Source organism: Notamacropus eugenii, chromosome 4 (genome assembly GCF_028372415.1).
Source record: "Notamacropus eugenii isolate mMacEug1 chromosome 4, mMacEug1.pri_v2, whole genome shotgun sequence".
NCBI lineage: Eukaryota > Metazoa > Chordata > Mammalia > Diprotodontia > Macropodidae > Notamacropus > Notamacropus eugenii.
Window position 1 is genome coordinate 79,835,967 of NC_092875.1, and position 13,181 is coordinate 79,849,147.

Here is a 13,181-nt window from a genome sequence, read left to right on the forward strand (position 1 = left end):
ATTTTACTTTTTATATCTATATCAAGTAGCCATTTGAAGCTTTCCTTGGTAGATAGTGTGAAGTGTTGGTCCAGATTTTATTTCTGCTAGTGTACTTTCCAGTTTTCCAAGCAGTTTTTGTGGAATAGTGAATCCTTACCCCAGTATCCAGGGGTTTGGAGTATATCAAACATTGGGCTAGTAGGTTCATCTGCTTTTGTGTACTATTTAGCATATCAGCTCCACTTGTTGACTTCTCTGCTTTTTAAACCAGTACCAGATGGTTTTCATGATTGCATCTTGTAATAGAGTTTGAGATATGCTGATGCAAGGGTCCCTTTCTTCCCACTTGCTTTTTTCTTCATAATTTTCCTTTAGATTCTTTGTCATTTGTCACTACAGACAAATTTCAGGAGAAGAATCATTCAGAATTATTCTTTTTCTAGCTCTAAAGTAAGCCTTTGGCAGTTTGATTTGTTAAATATTGCTTCATGTCTTGATTAGGAAAAAAAACCAAACCACAAGCCTCATACCAACACTCTTTCCATAGGCATCTGCTTCCTTCAAAGCAAATGATAATTCTCCTCTCAAGTGCACTTGACAAATTCATGGCCTACAATTTTAATAGAAAGCAGTGGTCTTGAAATGGGCTATTGACATTTGGTTCTCTTGATCTCCCATTCTCACAAACAGAGCAATTTTGTTTACTGTTCCATCTGGGATTCTTTAAAACTTTTGACTTTGAATCTGTGTTGTCCGGGTGGCTTTTTTGCTGTATTTCTTCAATCCATACACAAGAGGATGTTCTAGAGTTAGCAAGGATTAGTTTCCCCTCTTAGGAATTCTTCTTAGCAGTTTTTTGGATTTGGTTTTCCCTTGCCTCCAATGTCTCTCTGCCAATGCTTCAAAATCTGGTGAGTTTTATAAAAATTCTTAATTGCCCATGTTCAGATTATATTGCTGTGGAACAAAGCCACTGCTCACTCAGTTCAGCTAATTGACATTCTCTTCTTTAGACCTTACTGTATCCATTTTGATCTGTCTTTGTAATATGGAGATATAAATGACAAACCTGAAGACTTTAGCTCAGAGGAATCTGAGCTAAAATGTAGAGCCTGTGAATGCAGCATACGATTGGTCTGGTTCTCCTTTAAGGAGGGAGCTTAGGACAGCCATCTCTTCATTTCTCACTAGTTGTACTTGTCTCGACTTCATCATTACCCCACATAAAATACCATTCATCCATCTCCCCTGTTTTCCCTTTTCAGTTTCCTTCTATGTGTTGTCTCCCCGCAATGGATTATAAGTTCCTTGAAGCCAGGGACCATATTTCTTCTTTTTGTATTTGTATTTTCAGTGCATAGCAGACAGAGGTTAAGTAACTTGCCCAGGGTCACACAGCTAGTGTCTGAGACTTGAACTCAGGTTTTCTAGACTTCATGCCCTGAGCTCTATCCACTGAGTCACCTGGCTATATCCCAAGGAACTGTGCACTTCTTCTAATGCTGCAATTCAATGTGCTCTCCTTGATAATGGTCCCCAGTGGTTACTGCCCCAATATCATTTGCCAGTGCCAGTCATTATCTCTTCTGTGGCATCAATATCATTGATAGGTGCACCACTACCAATGTAACCAGTTAATATGTCCTCAATATAACTGATAATTAATATTAATTACCTTTTGCAAAGGGATATTTACTGAAATGATAAAATAACCAAAAGACAAAAACAGTTCTTACACTGAAACACTCTCCCTTCCGCCACCTGAATCCATGGAGAGAGGGACCTCAAACTTAAAATCAGTGCATCATTGCCAGTGAACAGAGATGCTTCCTTGCTTGAAGGATACAGAATCTTAACTGCTGGAGAAGTCCACTGTTGGATTGGCTCAAGCAGATAAGCCCCATTAGAGCTGGCTCTTTCCGAGTCTTGGCTGCTGAGTAAAATCTTCCAGCCTTTTGAAGTTCACAAGGTTCTAGCCTAGTCCATTCCATCTCCAACACTGATACGCCTCAAAGAATTCAGAACAAATCTCAAGAGACAAAGAAATAGACACCCTGTATTCAGGGGTGGTCCGAGGAGATTAGAGCTCAGGTCTTCTCTCTCTCCAACTCGAGGCTTGCAACAGATCTTCCCTTGATTGCCTCAAGGAAAGATAAAGATTGATTTGGCCAGTTCGTGTCCTTTTGCGTTCACACTCAGTTTTGCCTCAGTAGTCAATTACAAGACTTTTCTTCACCATGTAAAAACTGGACAGAAAACAGTTACAGAGTACCTGAACACACTTTGAACTGGGAGCAGGACGCCTCCATTATGTCTCATTCACTTCTACAAACAGGTTTGGCAGCAGACAGAACTCCTAGTACAAACTTCCAGGACTGAGTCCTCATTGGCCAGTGCTCCACGACACTTGTATTTGTACCTGTTGTCTCCTCAAATAGGAAGCTTCTCAAGAGCAAAAATTGTTTCAAGTTTGTCTCCGTTTCCAATGGCCAGCAAAGAGCCTGGAACCTGAAAGATCCCGGAACCTGAAAGATCCCCAGTGAATGTTTCTTGATTTATTTGCCCTGATTCTGATCTTTAGTCCTTCAATCCTTCTCAATTTCCCCCTGTTCTTTCCCAGCCTTTCTGGGCCTCTCTTCCTCCTTATCCAATATTTGACCCTGTGATCAGCCATTGCAATAATGTCTTCTCCAAACTTGAAATCTTTGTTCCCGTGACTTTTCCATGCTCTTCTCATCTTACTAACATTCATCTTAGACAACTCCTACCATCCAACAACTGGGTTCTAATATTCCTGATGGAAGCTAGGAGACTGCTGGGCATATCTGCTATAAATTTACCCTGTCTAACCTCAGCTAGCCCCTGGTACAATTGCATGGCAATCGATCCTTTTTTTTTCTTTTCATATTGTATTTCCTGTCACCCCACCCCCCACTAGAGTTATTTCAAACTTTCTCTTCTCTGAAAGACCCAACTCTGTTTCCTCTACCCTCATTCCCAACAGATGGCCTCACTACCTGTCTTACTGAGGAGACTGAGACCACCTCTACTCCTCCAAACTTCTGTGCCTTCACCATCCTCTCTTTCTCTGTAGTCACAAAGGAAGGGTAGTCTTCCTTATTCCTAAAGTCAATCCCACTACTTTGATCTCATCCCCTTCCATCTTCTCCAAGACTCTGCTCCTTTAATCATCTGGGATAGGATTAGAGTTGGAAGGAACTCTAGAAGTCATCTAGTGCATCCCTCTCCCTATTTTGCAGACGAAGGATGGAGACTCAGATTAACTGACTTGCTCAATGTCACAAAAATCGTTAAGTAGCAGGAGATTTCAAACCTAGGTCTTCTAACTCTCTCCTCTTTCCATGTAGTCTATAAATAAATTCAAGTCTCCTCTATCTCAATACACACACACACACACACACACACACACACACACACTGCTTTCCCTTGATTCTGCTAACTCCTTAAAAATTATTCTATACTTCCTCTTCTTCAGAACCAATCTTCTAAAAATTTAAAAAATCTAAAAAGAAATCTTGCTGGCTTCACTTCACCTCATTCCACAGCCCTTTGCAATCTGGTTTTCATCACCACAACTTTGTGAGAGTATACAAGAGTATAGTCAATATTAAGAGGAGTCAATAGTATTTTGAGGACCCCTTAGAAGGAGGTCTCCAGTGGCGTGCCCCAGGTACCTGTGCTTGCCCCTATGTTAACATTTCTACAACAACTTGAATAAAGGCATAGATGGTATGTAACACTATTTTCATTTCTTGATGAAATAGCAGAGCATAGCCTATTTTTAAAATTTTTCTGAATAATGTCTTATTTTTCCCCAACTAGATGTAAAAACAATTTTCAACATTTATATTTTAAAATTCTGAGTTCCAAATTCTTTTCCTCCCTCCCCTCCCCTTTCCCTGAGATGGTAAGCAATCTGACATAGGATATACATATGGAATCATGTAAAACATATTTCCATATTAGTCCTTCTGTGGAAGAGAACTCAAACCAAAAAAAGAAAGAAAATGAAAAATAGTATGCTTTGATCTGCATTCAGACTCCATCAGCTCTTTCTCTGGAGGCAGATAGCATTTTTCATCACGAGTCCTTGGGGATTATCTTGGATCATTATACTGCTGAGAATAGCTAAGTCATTCACAGTTGTTCATCATACAATATTGCTAGTTACTGTGCACAGTGTTTTCCTGGTTCTACTCACTTTCCTCTGCATCAGTTCATATAGGTCTGTCCAGGTTTTTCTGAAATCATTCAGCTCATCGTATACCACAACTTGTTCAACCATTCCTCAAGTGATGAGCATCTTCTCAACTTCTAATTCTTTGCTACCACAAAAACAGCTGATATATATATGTATGTATGTATGTATGTTGTTGTGTTCCTCCTTCATTTCCAAAGAAGACCATGCTATCAGAAAAATGATGACATGACTTGCACTTGACTTTGTTTTGAGGGAGGGAGGGCTGTGCAAGGTCACCAGTCTCACTTCTCCTGTGGAGTCATCTGGATCCAGTAACTAGATATGAATATCTATGAATCAGGATGACTGCAGATGGCCCAGGGTGCAATAGAGCTCATATATACATATATATACACACACATATGTATACACACATATATATTATATATATATATATTTTACAAATAGGCCCTATCTCCCCCCCTGCTTTTAAAAATCTCTTTGGAATATAGACCTAAAAGTGGTATTGCTGGATCAAAGGATAGGCACAGTTTTATAGCCCTTCGGGCACAGTTCTAAACTGTATAGCTGAGCCTATGGACAAATTGCTCCCTTGCTTATAAGACATGGTATCTTGGCTGCTGGGGTAATTCACTGTTAGTCTAGATAAAGTAAGTCATTCCTGAACTGGTTCCTCATTAGCTTTAGCTGCTGAAGCCAGAAAACAAAATAACCAACTCCCACTGCTAGACCTCTAATCTTTTGTCCAGCTTTGTGAAGTTCTTAAAATCATGTTTTGGTCTGTTCCATTCCCTTAGATCAGGAAAGAAGAAACACAACAGAAACAGAAGAAACAGAGGTATCATTTGTTCACTGGCATGTGGAAGGTATTTGGGCAAGAGTCTTCCCAACCCATCAGTTCATACCCCAAAAAGCAAACTCTCTCATTTTCTCCAAGTATAAAAAATTAGGGATCCTAGAGAGTCTACTTCCCACCTCTAACTCCTGGAACTTAGACAGTCCATAGTCATGGAATCAGAGATGGCATAAACCCAGAATGGCCCTGAGGGCATATGATTTCCAACCATTTCAACCTCTCTAGCACCAGCAAAGGTAATGGCAAAGGCTTCACCAAATTATGGCCCTATTCCTTGCCAAGGATCCCTCTCCTTTTCCCCCACTGAGGTTGACTCATGTTGAGCATCTCTTCAGGAGTCTCATGCAATAGCTTGCAGGCCTTTTTCTTCCTTTCTGACTCTGTCCCTATTTCAGCATTTCCATGTAGTTCTTTGATGAACATGTTCCCTTGTTGTTGGCAGTGGTGTTGTTGGTGGTGGTGGTCTTTCATTTTTAAGAGGACCAATGACATCACAAACGTGATATCTTGACTTATGCATGAATTGGATTTGAGTAAGGCAGAACTGTGCAAAGTCATCAACCTCACTCTCTCTTCCAAGAGTCATTGGAGTTCAGTGGCAAGACAAAGGTCAAGATGACTGGCTATAGCTCAGGATGCAGAATTACCTAAGAATCTTTGCAAGTGACTTGCCATGTGGATATACAAGTCTCCACCTCCCCCCCCCCCCATCCATGTGCAACTATAAATGTCTATCACCTCTCTCAAGGATTTATTCTTATAAAGAAAAATAGTCCCTGGCATGCCTTGTGAAAGAGGAGGGAGGATATACCCATTTATTACAGGTGACCTCTCACCATCTCCTCAGAACTCCAAACCTGCGTTTCTGTCTTTGGGGAATCTCCATTTGGATATCCCATTATCACACCACAATTCACAGAAGATCAGGTAATCCAAGAATCGAAAAAGACATTAAAAGCCTCTAGTCTAGTCCATATTTGACTATAAAGTCCCTCTACAACATCACCCAAAAGGGATTACCCAATTGTTGCTAGAAGACCTTTCAATTAGACAAAAAACAATAGTAGCCCAATTCATTTTCTTAAATAGATTTAATTATTTAAATGCTTTTCCTTCCATTGAGCTGAAGTCCAGTACTCTGCATCTTTCTCCCATTACTCCTGGTTCTCCCTTCTCTGACCAATCCATCAACATTAGCAGTCATGCAATGCTTACTTCATTCCAGACACGGTGCTGGGCAGAAGGGATACAGTCAACTCTCAAAGGGTTTACACTACTGAGGAAGACAATGTGAATTCATATAAAAGTGTAGAGTACGTATGCATTTGGGTGACCATCTAGCATAGCTAGAGCTGGCGTAGATGTGCCCTGGATAGATATCTGCCCTGGGATCTTGCCCATCCTATCTCTAAGAGGTACTACAATTTCCACACTTGTGGAGAGGAGGAAGAAGGTTCCACCTGAACAGTCAGCAGCCTAATTGGGAAGGGCTGGGAAGGATCAAGCTCTGCTGTGCTTGCGTGATCTCTCCATGACTCTGTTGGGCTAGAATTATATCTACCTACTACACATCAAATATCTATGATCTAGAGGTATGATAAGTTGTTGTTCAGTCCTGTCTGACTCTTTGTCATGCCATGGACACATGTCAGACCCTTCTATCTTCCACTATTTCTCAAAGTCTGTCCAAGCTCATATTTGTTGTTTCCATAATACTATCCTTCTCCTCCTCTGCCATCCCCTTTTCCTTTTGCCTTCCATCTTTCCCAACTTCAAGGACTTTTCCAGTGAGTCCTGCCTTCTCATATTTAAGTTTCAGTTCCACTATCTGACCTCTGAGTAAATAGCCTGAATTAATTTCTTTACGTATTGACTGATCTGACCTCCATGCTGTCCAAGAGACTTTCAAAAGTCCTCTCTAGCATCATAATTTGAAAGTATTGATTCTGCAGCATTCAGCTTTCCTTATAGTACAACCCACTAGCCATACATTGCTATTGGAAAAACCATAGCTTTGACTCTATGGATTTTTGTCAGCAAGGTGATATCTCTGCTTTTTAGTAGGCTGTCCAGATTTGTCATAGCTTTTCTTCCAGGGAACAAGTGTCTTTAATTTCATGGCTGTAGTCACCATCTGCAGAGATCTTTGAGCCCAAGAATATAAAATCTAACACTTCTTCTGTTTCTTCTCCTTCTATTTGCCAGGAACTAATGGGACCAGTTATCAAGATTTTTTTTTATGTTAAGCTTCAAGCCAGCTTTTACACTCTCCTCTTTCACCTTAAAGAGGCTTCTTAATTCCTCTTCACTTCCAAGAGTTCAGAATAAAAAGCACTTTCCCTGACTGTTCTCAAGGACAAGGTAACAGTTATTTTACTCTCACCAGCTTGGCTCCCTCCCACTAACAACACAATCACACACATTCTTGGATGACTAGTAAACCTTTTTATCAAAGTAAATAATAAGTAGAAATTGAAGAAGTTATTTCTATTGAGGAAATTATATTTACATTTACACAGGAGTAGATGAGCTTTTGGGGAATGTGATAAGATCTCATATCCCAAGGCGATTTCACAGTGGAGTACAAAGTTCACTCTTAGCAGTCTCTAAGGTTGCTGGCACTGGAAGTCAAGGAATATGGGGATAGTGTGTGTGGTTCCTGATATGTCAGCAGCTCCAGGGAGATCTCTCATCTACCATTTAGAAGTTTGCATTTGCTTCTTGGGGGCAACTGGGTGGCACATTGGGTCTGGATCCAGGAAGACTCATCTTCCTGAGTTCAAACCTGGCCTCAGACACTTCCTAGCTGTGTGACTCTGGGAAAATCACTTAACCCTTTTTGCCCCAATTTCCTCATCTGTAAAATGAGATGGGGAAGGAAAGGGAAAACTACTCCAGAAACTTTGCCAAGAAAACTCCCAGTTGGGGTTATGGAGAGCCAGACAGGATGGAAAAATGACTGAACCAAACACCTTTGTTTCTAGTTGGAGGTTTTTTAGGCATTGACCTTCTTAGAGTATATGCACTGCAATGGAAGGTCTGGCCAAAGGATAGGGACCTTTTAGGCACTTGTTTTCCAGAATGATGAAACTGCTCCCCAGCCCCACCATCAATAGCCATTCAAAGATGCATATGTGGTCCTGACATATAGCTTCAAAGACTCCAGGATGGGATAAAGGTGTTACAAATTACAAAGTTCGAAACAATGGGGAAATATAAGAATAGGTCTAATTGGATCTCGCCCTGCCACAAAATTATTTTTATCTTCTGATATCTCATATTGTGTGCTAGCATTAGCACATAGGCTACCAGACTTAATCAACAACTAGTAGATTTAAAATGGGTAGTAAGGCCTTTCCTAATTTTAATTTCCTGATAAATTTAAAACTCTAATATTCGGTATCCATGACAGAGTGTTGAAGGAAACTAGGGATTCTAGGAGATGAGAGGGAAGGCATGAATTCCAGGTATAGAGGATGGTTAATACAAAGACTAGGAAAATGGAGATGGAATGTTGCTTGGGAGGGAGAGCAGAAAGACCAGTTTGACTGGACCAGGGAGCATGTAAAGGGCAATAAGGGTATACACTATAATACTATAGAGGTAGGCTAGAATTAGTTTGTGAGGGGCTTTAAAAGCCAAACAGAGCAGTCTGCCTTTTCATTCTCAAGGCAATAGGGATCCCTGGAGCTTACTGAGTAGGGGAATGACAGGATCATCTGTGTCTTAGGAAAATCACTTGGCATCTTTCTGGAAACTGGATTAGAAAGAGACTTGAGGGAAGAGGACTAGTTAGGAGGCTGTAACTGTATTGTCACAGTCCACTTAAGAGGTAATGAAGATGTGATCTAAGGTGATCACATGTAAGGAGGAAAAGGGACAGGTATGAGAAATGTTGTGGAAGAAGGGTTAATAAAACTTGGTAACTAGTTAAATAGGAGGGATGAAGGAGAGTGAGGAGTGGAGGATGACACCAAGGTTGCAGACCTGAATGACTGGAAAGAGGGTGTTGCCCTCAACAGAAATAAGGAAATTTTGTGGCAACAAGATGGCACAGTGGCTAGAAGCACTAGGCTTCGAGTCAGAAAGACCTGAGTTCGAATTTCACCTTACTGTTTTGGGCAAGTCACTTCACCTATGTCTCCCTTAATTTCCCCAACTGTAAAATGGGGATAATAATAACACTTACCTTCCAGGATTGTTGTGAAAATCAAATGAGATAATATTTGTAAAATTCTTGGAAAATAGTAGGCTCTATACAAATGCTATCATTATTATTATTAAGTTTGGGACATAAGGAGCAAGGGGAAGAGGGAAATAATGTATACTGTTTTGGAAATGTTGAGTTTGAGATGACTCCAGAACATCCAGTTTGAAATGTCCGGTGGTAGTTGGTGATTCTAAACTAGTGATCAGGAGAGAGATTAGTCCTAGTCAGGGGTGGGGAACCTGTGGTCTCGAGCCACATGTGGCCCTCTAGGTTCTCAAGTGCAGCCCTTTGATTGAAACCAAACTTTACTTCAAAGGGTTGCACTTGAGGACCTAGATGGTCACTTGTGGCCTCCAGACTGCAGGTTCCCCACTCCTGTCCTAGATATAGAGGTCTGGAAGTTATCTGCACAGAGATGATAATTCAATGGAAAATGATGAGGTCACCAAAGGAGAGTATAGAGACACAAGAGATCCCCAAGAGAGTCTTTGGGTGTACCCTCAGGTAGGGGATGATGAGTCAGAAAAGGCATCTGAGAAGAAATAAACCAGTGGGCAGCAAACCAAGAGAAAGCTGTGTCATTACCTTCCAGATAGGCAAGAGAATCCAACAAGAGAGAATGGTCAACAGGGTCAAATGCTGGAGAACAGTCAAGAAGGCTGAGGATTGAGAAGAGGCCATTGGATTTATCAAATAAAATATCATAGAGAACAAAAGAGAGTGGAGACAGCCAAATGAGAGGAAGCATTGTTGGCCAGCTTACCCAGCACACCTCCTCCACAATGATCTAGAAAATGTACCTGTCCAAAGTCTAATCTGGAAAATGAATAAAACATCATTGGTAACTTTGAAAAGATCAATTTCAATTAAGTGATAAGCACAGAAGCCATATTTCAAGGGATCAGGAATTAAGTAAGAGGAGAGTTAGTAAAGGCAAGGCAAGGAGAAAGTTTTTCTAAGAGTTTGTCTGAGAAAGGGAAGAGATATCCAAGATGATAGTATTTGGGGATAGTAAAGAGGTTTTTGTTTGCTTGATTTTTAGGATAGAAAAGGCTTGGGGGCATTTGTAGGCAGCAGGAAAGAAACCATAGATATGGAGAGATTGGAGTTAATCTGAAAATTAGAGAAGGGTTGGATTCTTGTGAAAGCAATCCACTGAAGGAGGTGGGAGAGATTGGGATTACAGGTGTTAACAGGCTTTTACTGAGCCAGTCTCTAACCTGAGAATGATCAAACAGCATGCCAGAGACAAAGTGCCAGGAATAAGGTAGCCATTTAATTAGTTAGTTTCATGATGAGGAACAGATTTTCAAATCTGAAATTCTCCTGATCAGAATTCCACCATGCTGAAGTGAAGACAGATTATATTCATAAATCACAAGTGGGAAAGGAGGGGGGAAGGTGGATTACAATCATTTCCAGAGCCAGAGTGGTTTCCCATGACAAATTCACAAATGAAACACAATATAACAATTCTGGAGTCTTTGGGGAGCCATACCGTTCAAGACCTTAGGGGTCATTACTTAATGGGTCACACAACCAGAGTTCTGTGACAGGAACAGGCTCTACAGTCTTTGATTCACTTCACTTCAGGTATGCAGGCAGAAGGAGGCCAGTGATTGTGAGCCTTGTCAAGGTTTGGTGGATCAGTTCAAGCTGCATTGTGAGTCTGAATCATAAGCTGGAAAAGGCAATTCTGCAAAACTTAATCAATTAGTATATTCTTTACACATATCATATTGATTATTATAAAAATCAGAATTCTCTCCACACCTGTATATAACTTGCTTTCCCTCCACACAGACACACATAGCGGGATGAACTGAATAAGGCACTCCACCTCATCATCAGAAACTATTGAAGGATGATGTGTAAGGGGTCTCAGGTACCAAGAAGGGGGAGGGGGAAGTTCATGGTGAATAACTGGCTTCTGCTTTCTCAATAAGGTATGATGCAACGTTTCTGCTGGATGTGTTGGGGGAGGGTGGAGAGTGGAGGCTTGAGGGGAGGATAGAAGCTTTGGTCTAGCTGCTGTGAGTGCTGCTAGAGAGAATCAATTATGGAAAAGTAAAAGGAACGTCCAGTTGAGATCAGATAACACAAATCTGTGGTAGACTCATCAATGTTGCATGACCTCTATCAGCTATATTCAGCAACAGGTGAATGAATCAGATCACTCACTGAAGAAACATTTATGAAGTACCTACGATATGGCAAATGCTGTGCTAAGTGCTGGAGCAGAAGCAGTGGATGATGGGAGTGATCCAAGGTGAGGTTTTGGCAAGGATTGGAGTGGTGCTAGGATAAAGGGACAAGGAATTTCAGAAGAGAGAACTGGTTAGCTATAGGGTCAAGATTGGGAAGTAAAACCAAAGCAGCTGACCAGATTTCTTGGAGGCTGCTAATGACTGGAAGAACTGGAAGTCAGCATGATGATAAAGAATGAAGTCAGCTGTAAGGCCTGGAGACAAAAAAAATTGTAAGAGATTGTGGTCAGAGAAAGGAATTTCTGAATTCTGGAGGATGTAAGTGAAACATGTGTGGGCGACAGTGAAATCAAGGGTATGTTTATCCTTAGGGTAGCTGAGTTGTTGTGCAAGTAAAGGTCCTGGAAGTTGAGGTGACTGAGGAATTGGAAGGCCATCAAATAGGAGGGAATATCAGTAGGTGTGTTGAGGTCCCCTTGTACAAAGGCAGAAATTGAGGTGACTCAAAGAAAGACTTTGAGCCAGGTACTAAGCTCATTGAGAAAGATGTGAGTAGATAACTCTCAGGATTGGGTTATCTATTTGGATAGGCATCTAGGTGGCCCAGTGGATAGAACTCTGGGCCTGGAGTCAGAGAGACTTGGGTTTAAATCCAGCCTCAGACACTTATTATGTAACCCTGGACAAGTCACTTAATCATTATCTGCTTTGGTTTCCTCAACCTTAAGATGAGGACAATAATAGCACCTTTCTCCCCGGGTTGTTGTGAGGCTCCAAAGAGATGGTATTTGCAAAGTACTCAGCATAGTACTTAACACTTAATAAATTTGGTCCCTTCCCCCTTCATATCACCTCCCCAAAGAAAGAGACTGCTAAGTCTTGGTGGCAAGGAGAGAAGTGACAACAAGGGGCAAAGATTATCCTAAGTCTTCCTCTGGGACCAGTGTAGGAATGAGGGAGACAATGCAAAGCCCATAACAAAAGGATGGCCGAAGATGCTGTGTCCCCTTGGGTAGAAGGAAGGGTTGGCATGGCTGGGTCTCCATGAGTGGCCAAAGTTGGAAGGAGCAGGAGAGGAAGAAGGGAACTTTTTTTTGATGACGATGGAATAGAGATTCAAAGCAAAACATCTAATTCCACATGACACAGCCCTCCCAATACCTAGTAGCAGCATAGAAATGGGTAATATCATCAGGCAGCTGAGAGTGTCTACCGTAACCTGGTGTAGTCTCAGAGTCAGAAAACCTGAGTTTGAGTCTTGCCTCTGAAAACTTTTTAGCTGTATGATCCTGGATAAATCACCTGTGTACCTCAGCTTCCTCCCCAGTAAAATGGGGAGAGCAATGCTTCTATTATGTACATCATACAGTTGTTCTGAGGAAAGTCATTTACAGATCGTAAAGGCCTACCAAGGCGGTTGTGCTGTTGTATTAAGATGAAGACAAAGACTGATAATAGCTAGCTTTTCTAGAACGCCTACAGTGGGCTAAATCCTTTACATGTATTTTCTCATTTAATCTTCACAACATTCCTGGATGGAGGTGCTATTATTATTCTCATTTTTACAGTTGAAGAAACTGAGGTTAAATGATTTACCCAGAGTCACACAGCTAGTAAGTACCTGAGCTGGATTTGAACTCAGGTCTTCCTGATTCCAGGTCTATGTTTTATCCACTGTGCCATCTAGCTGGTTCATAAGTAGAT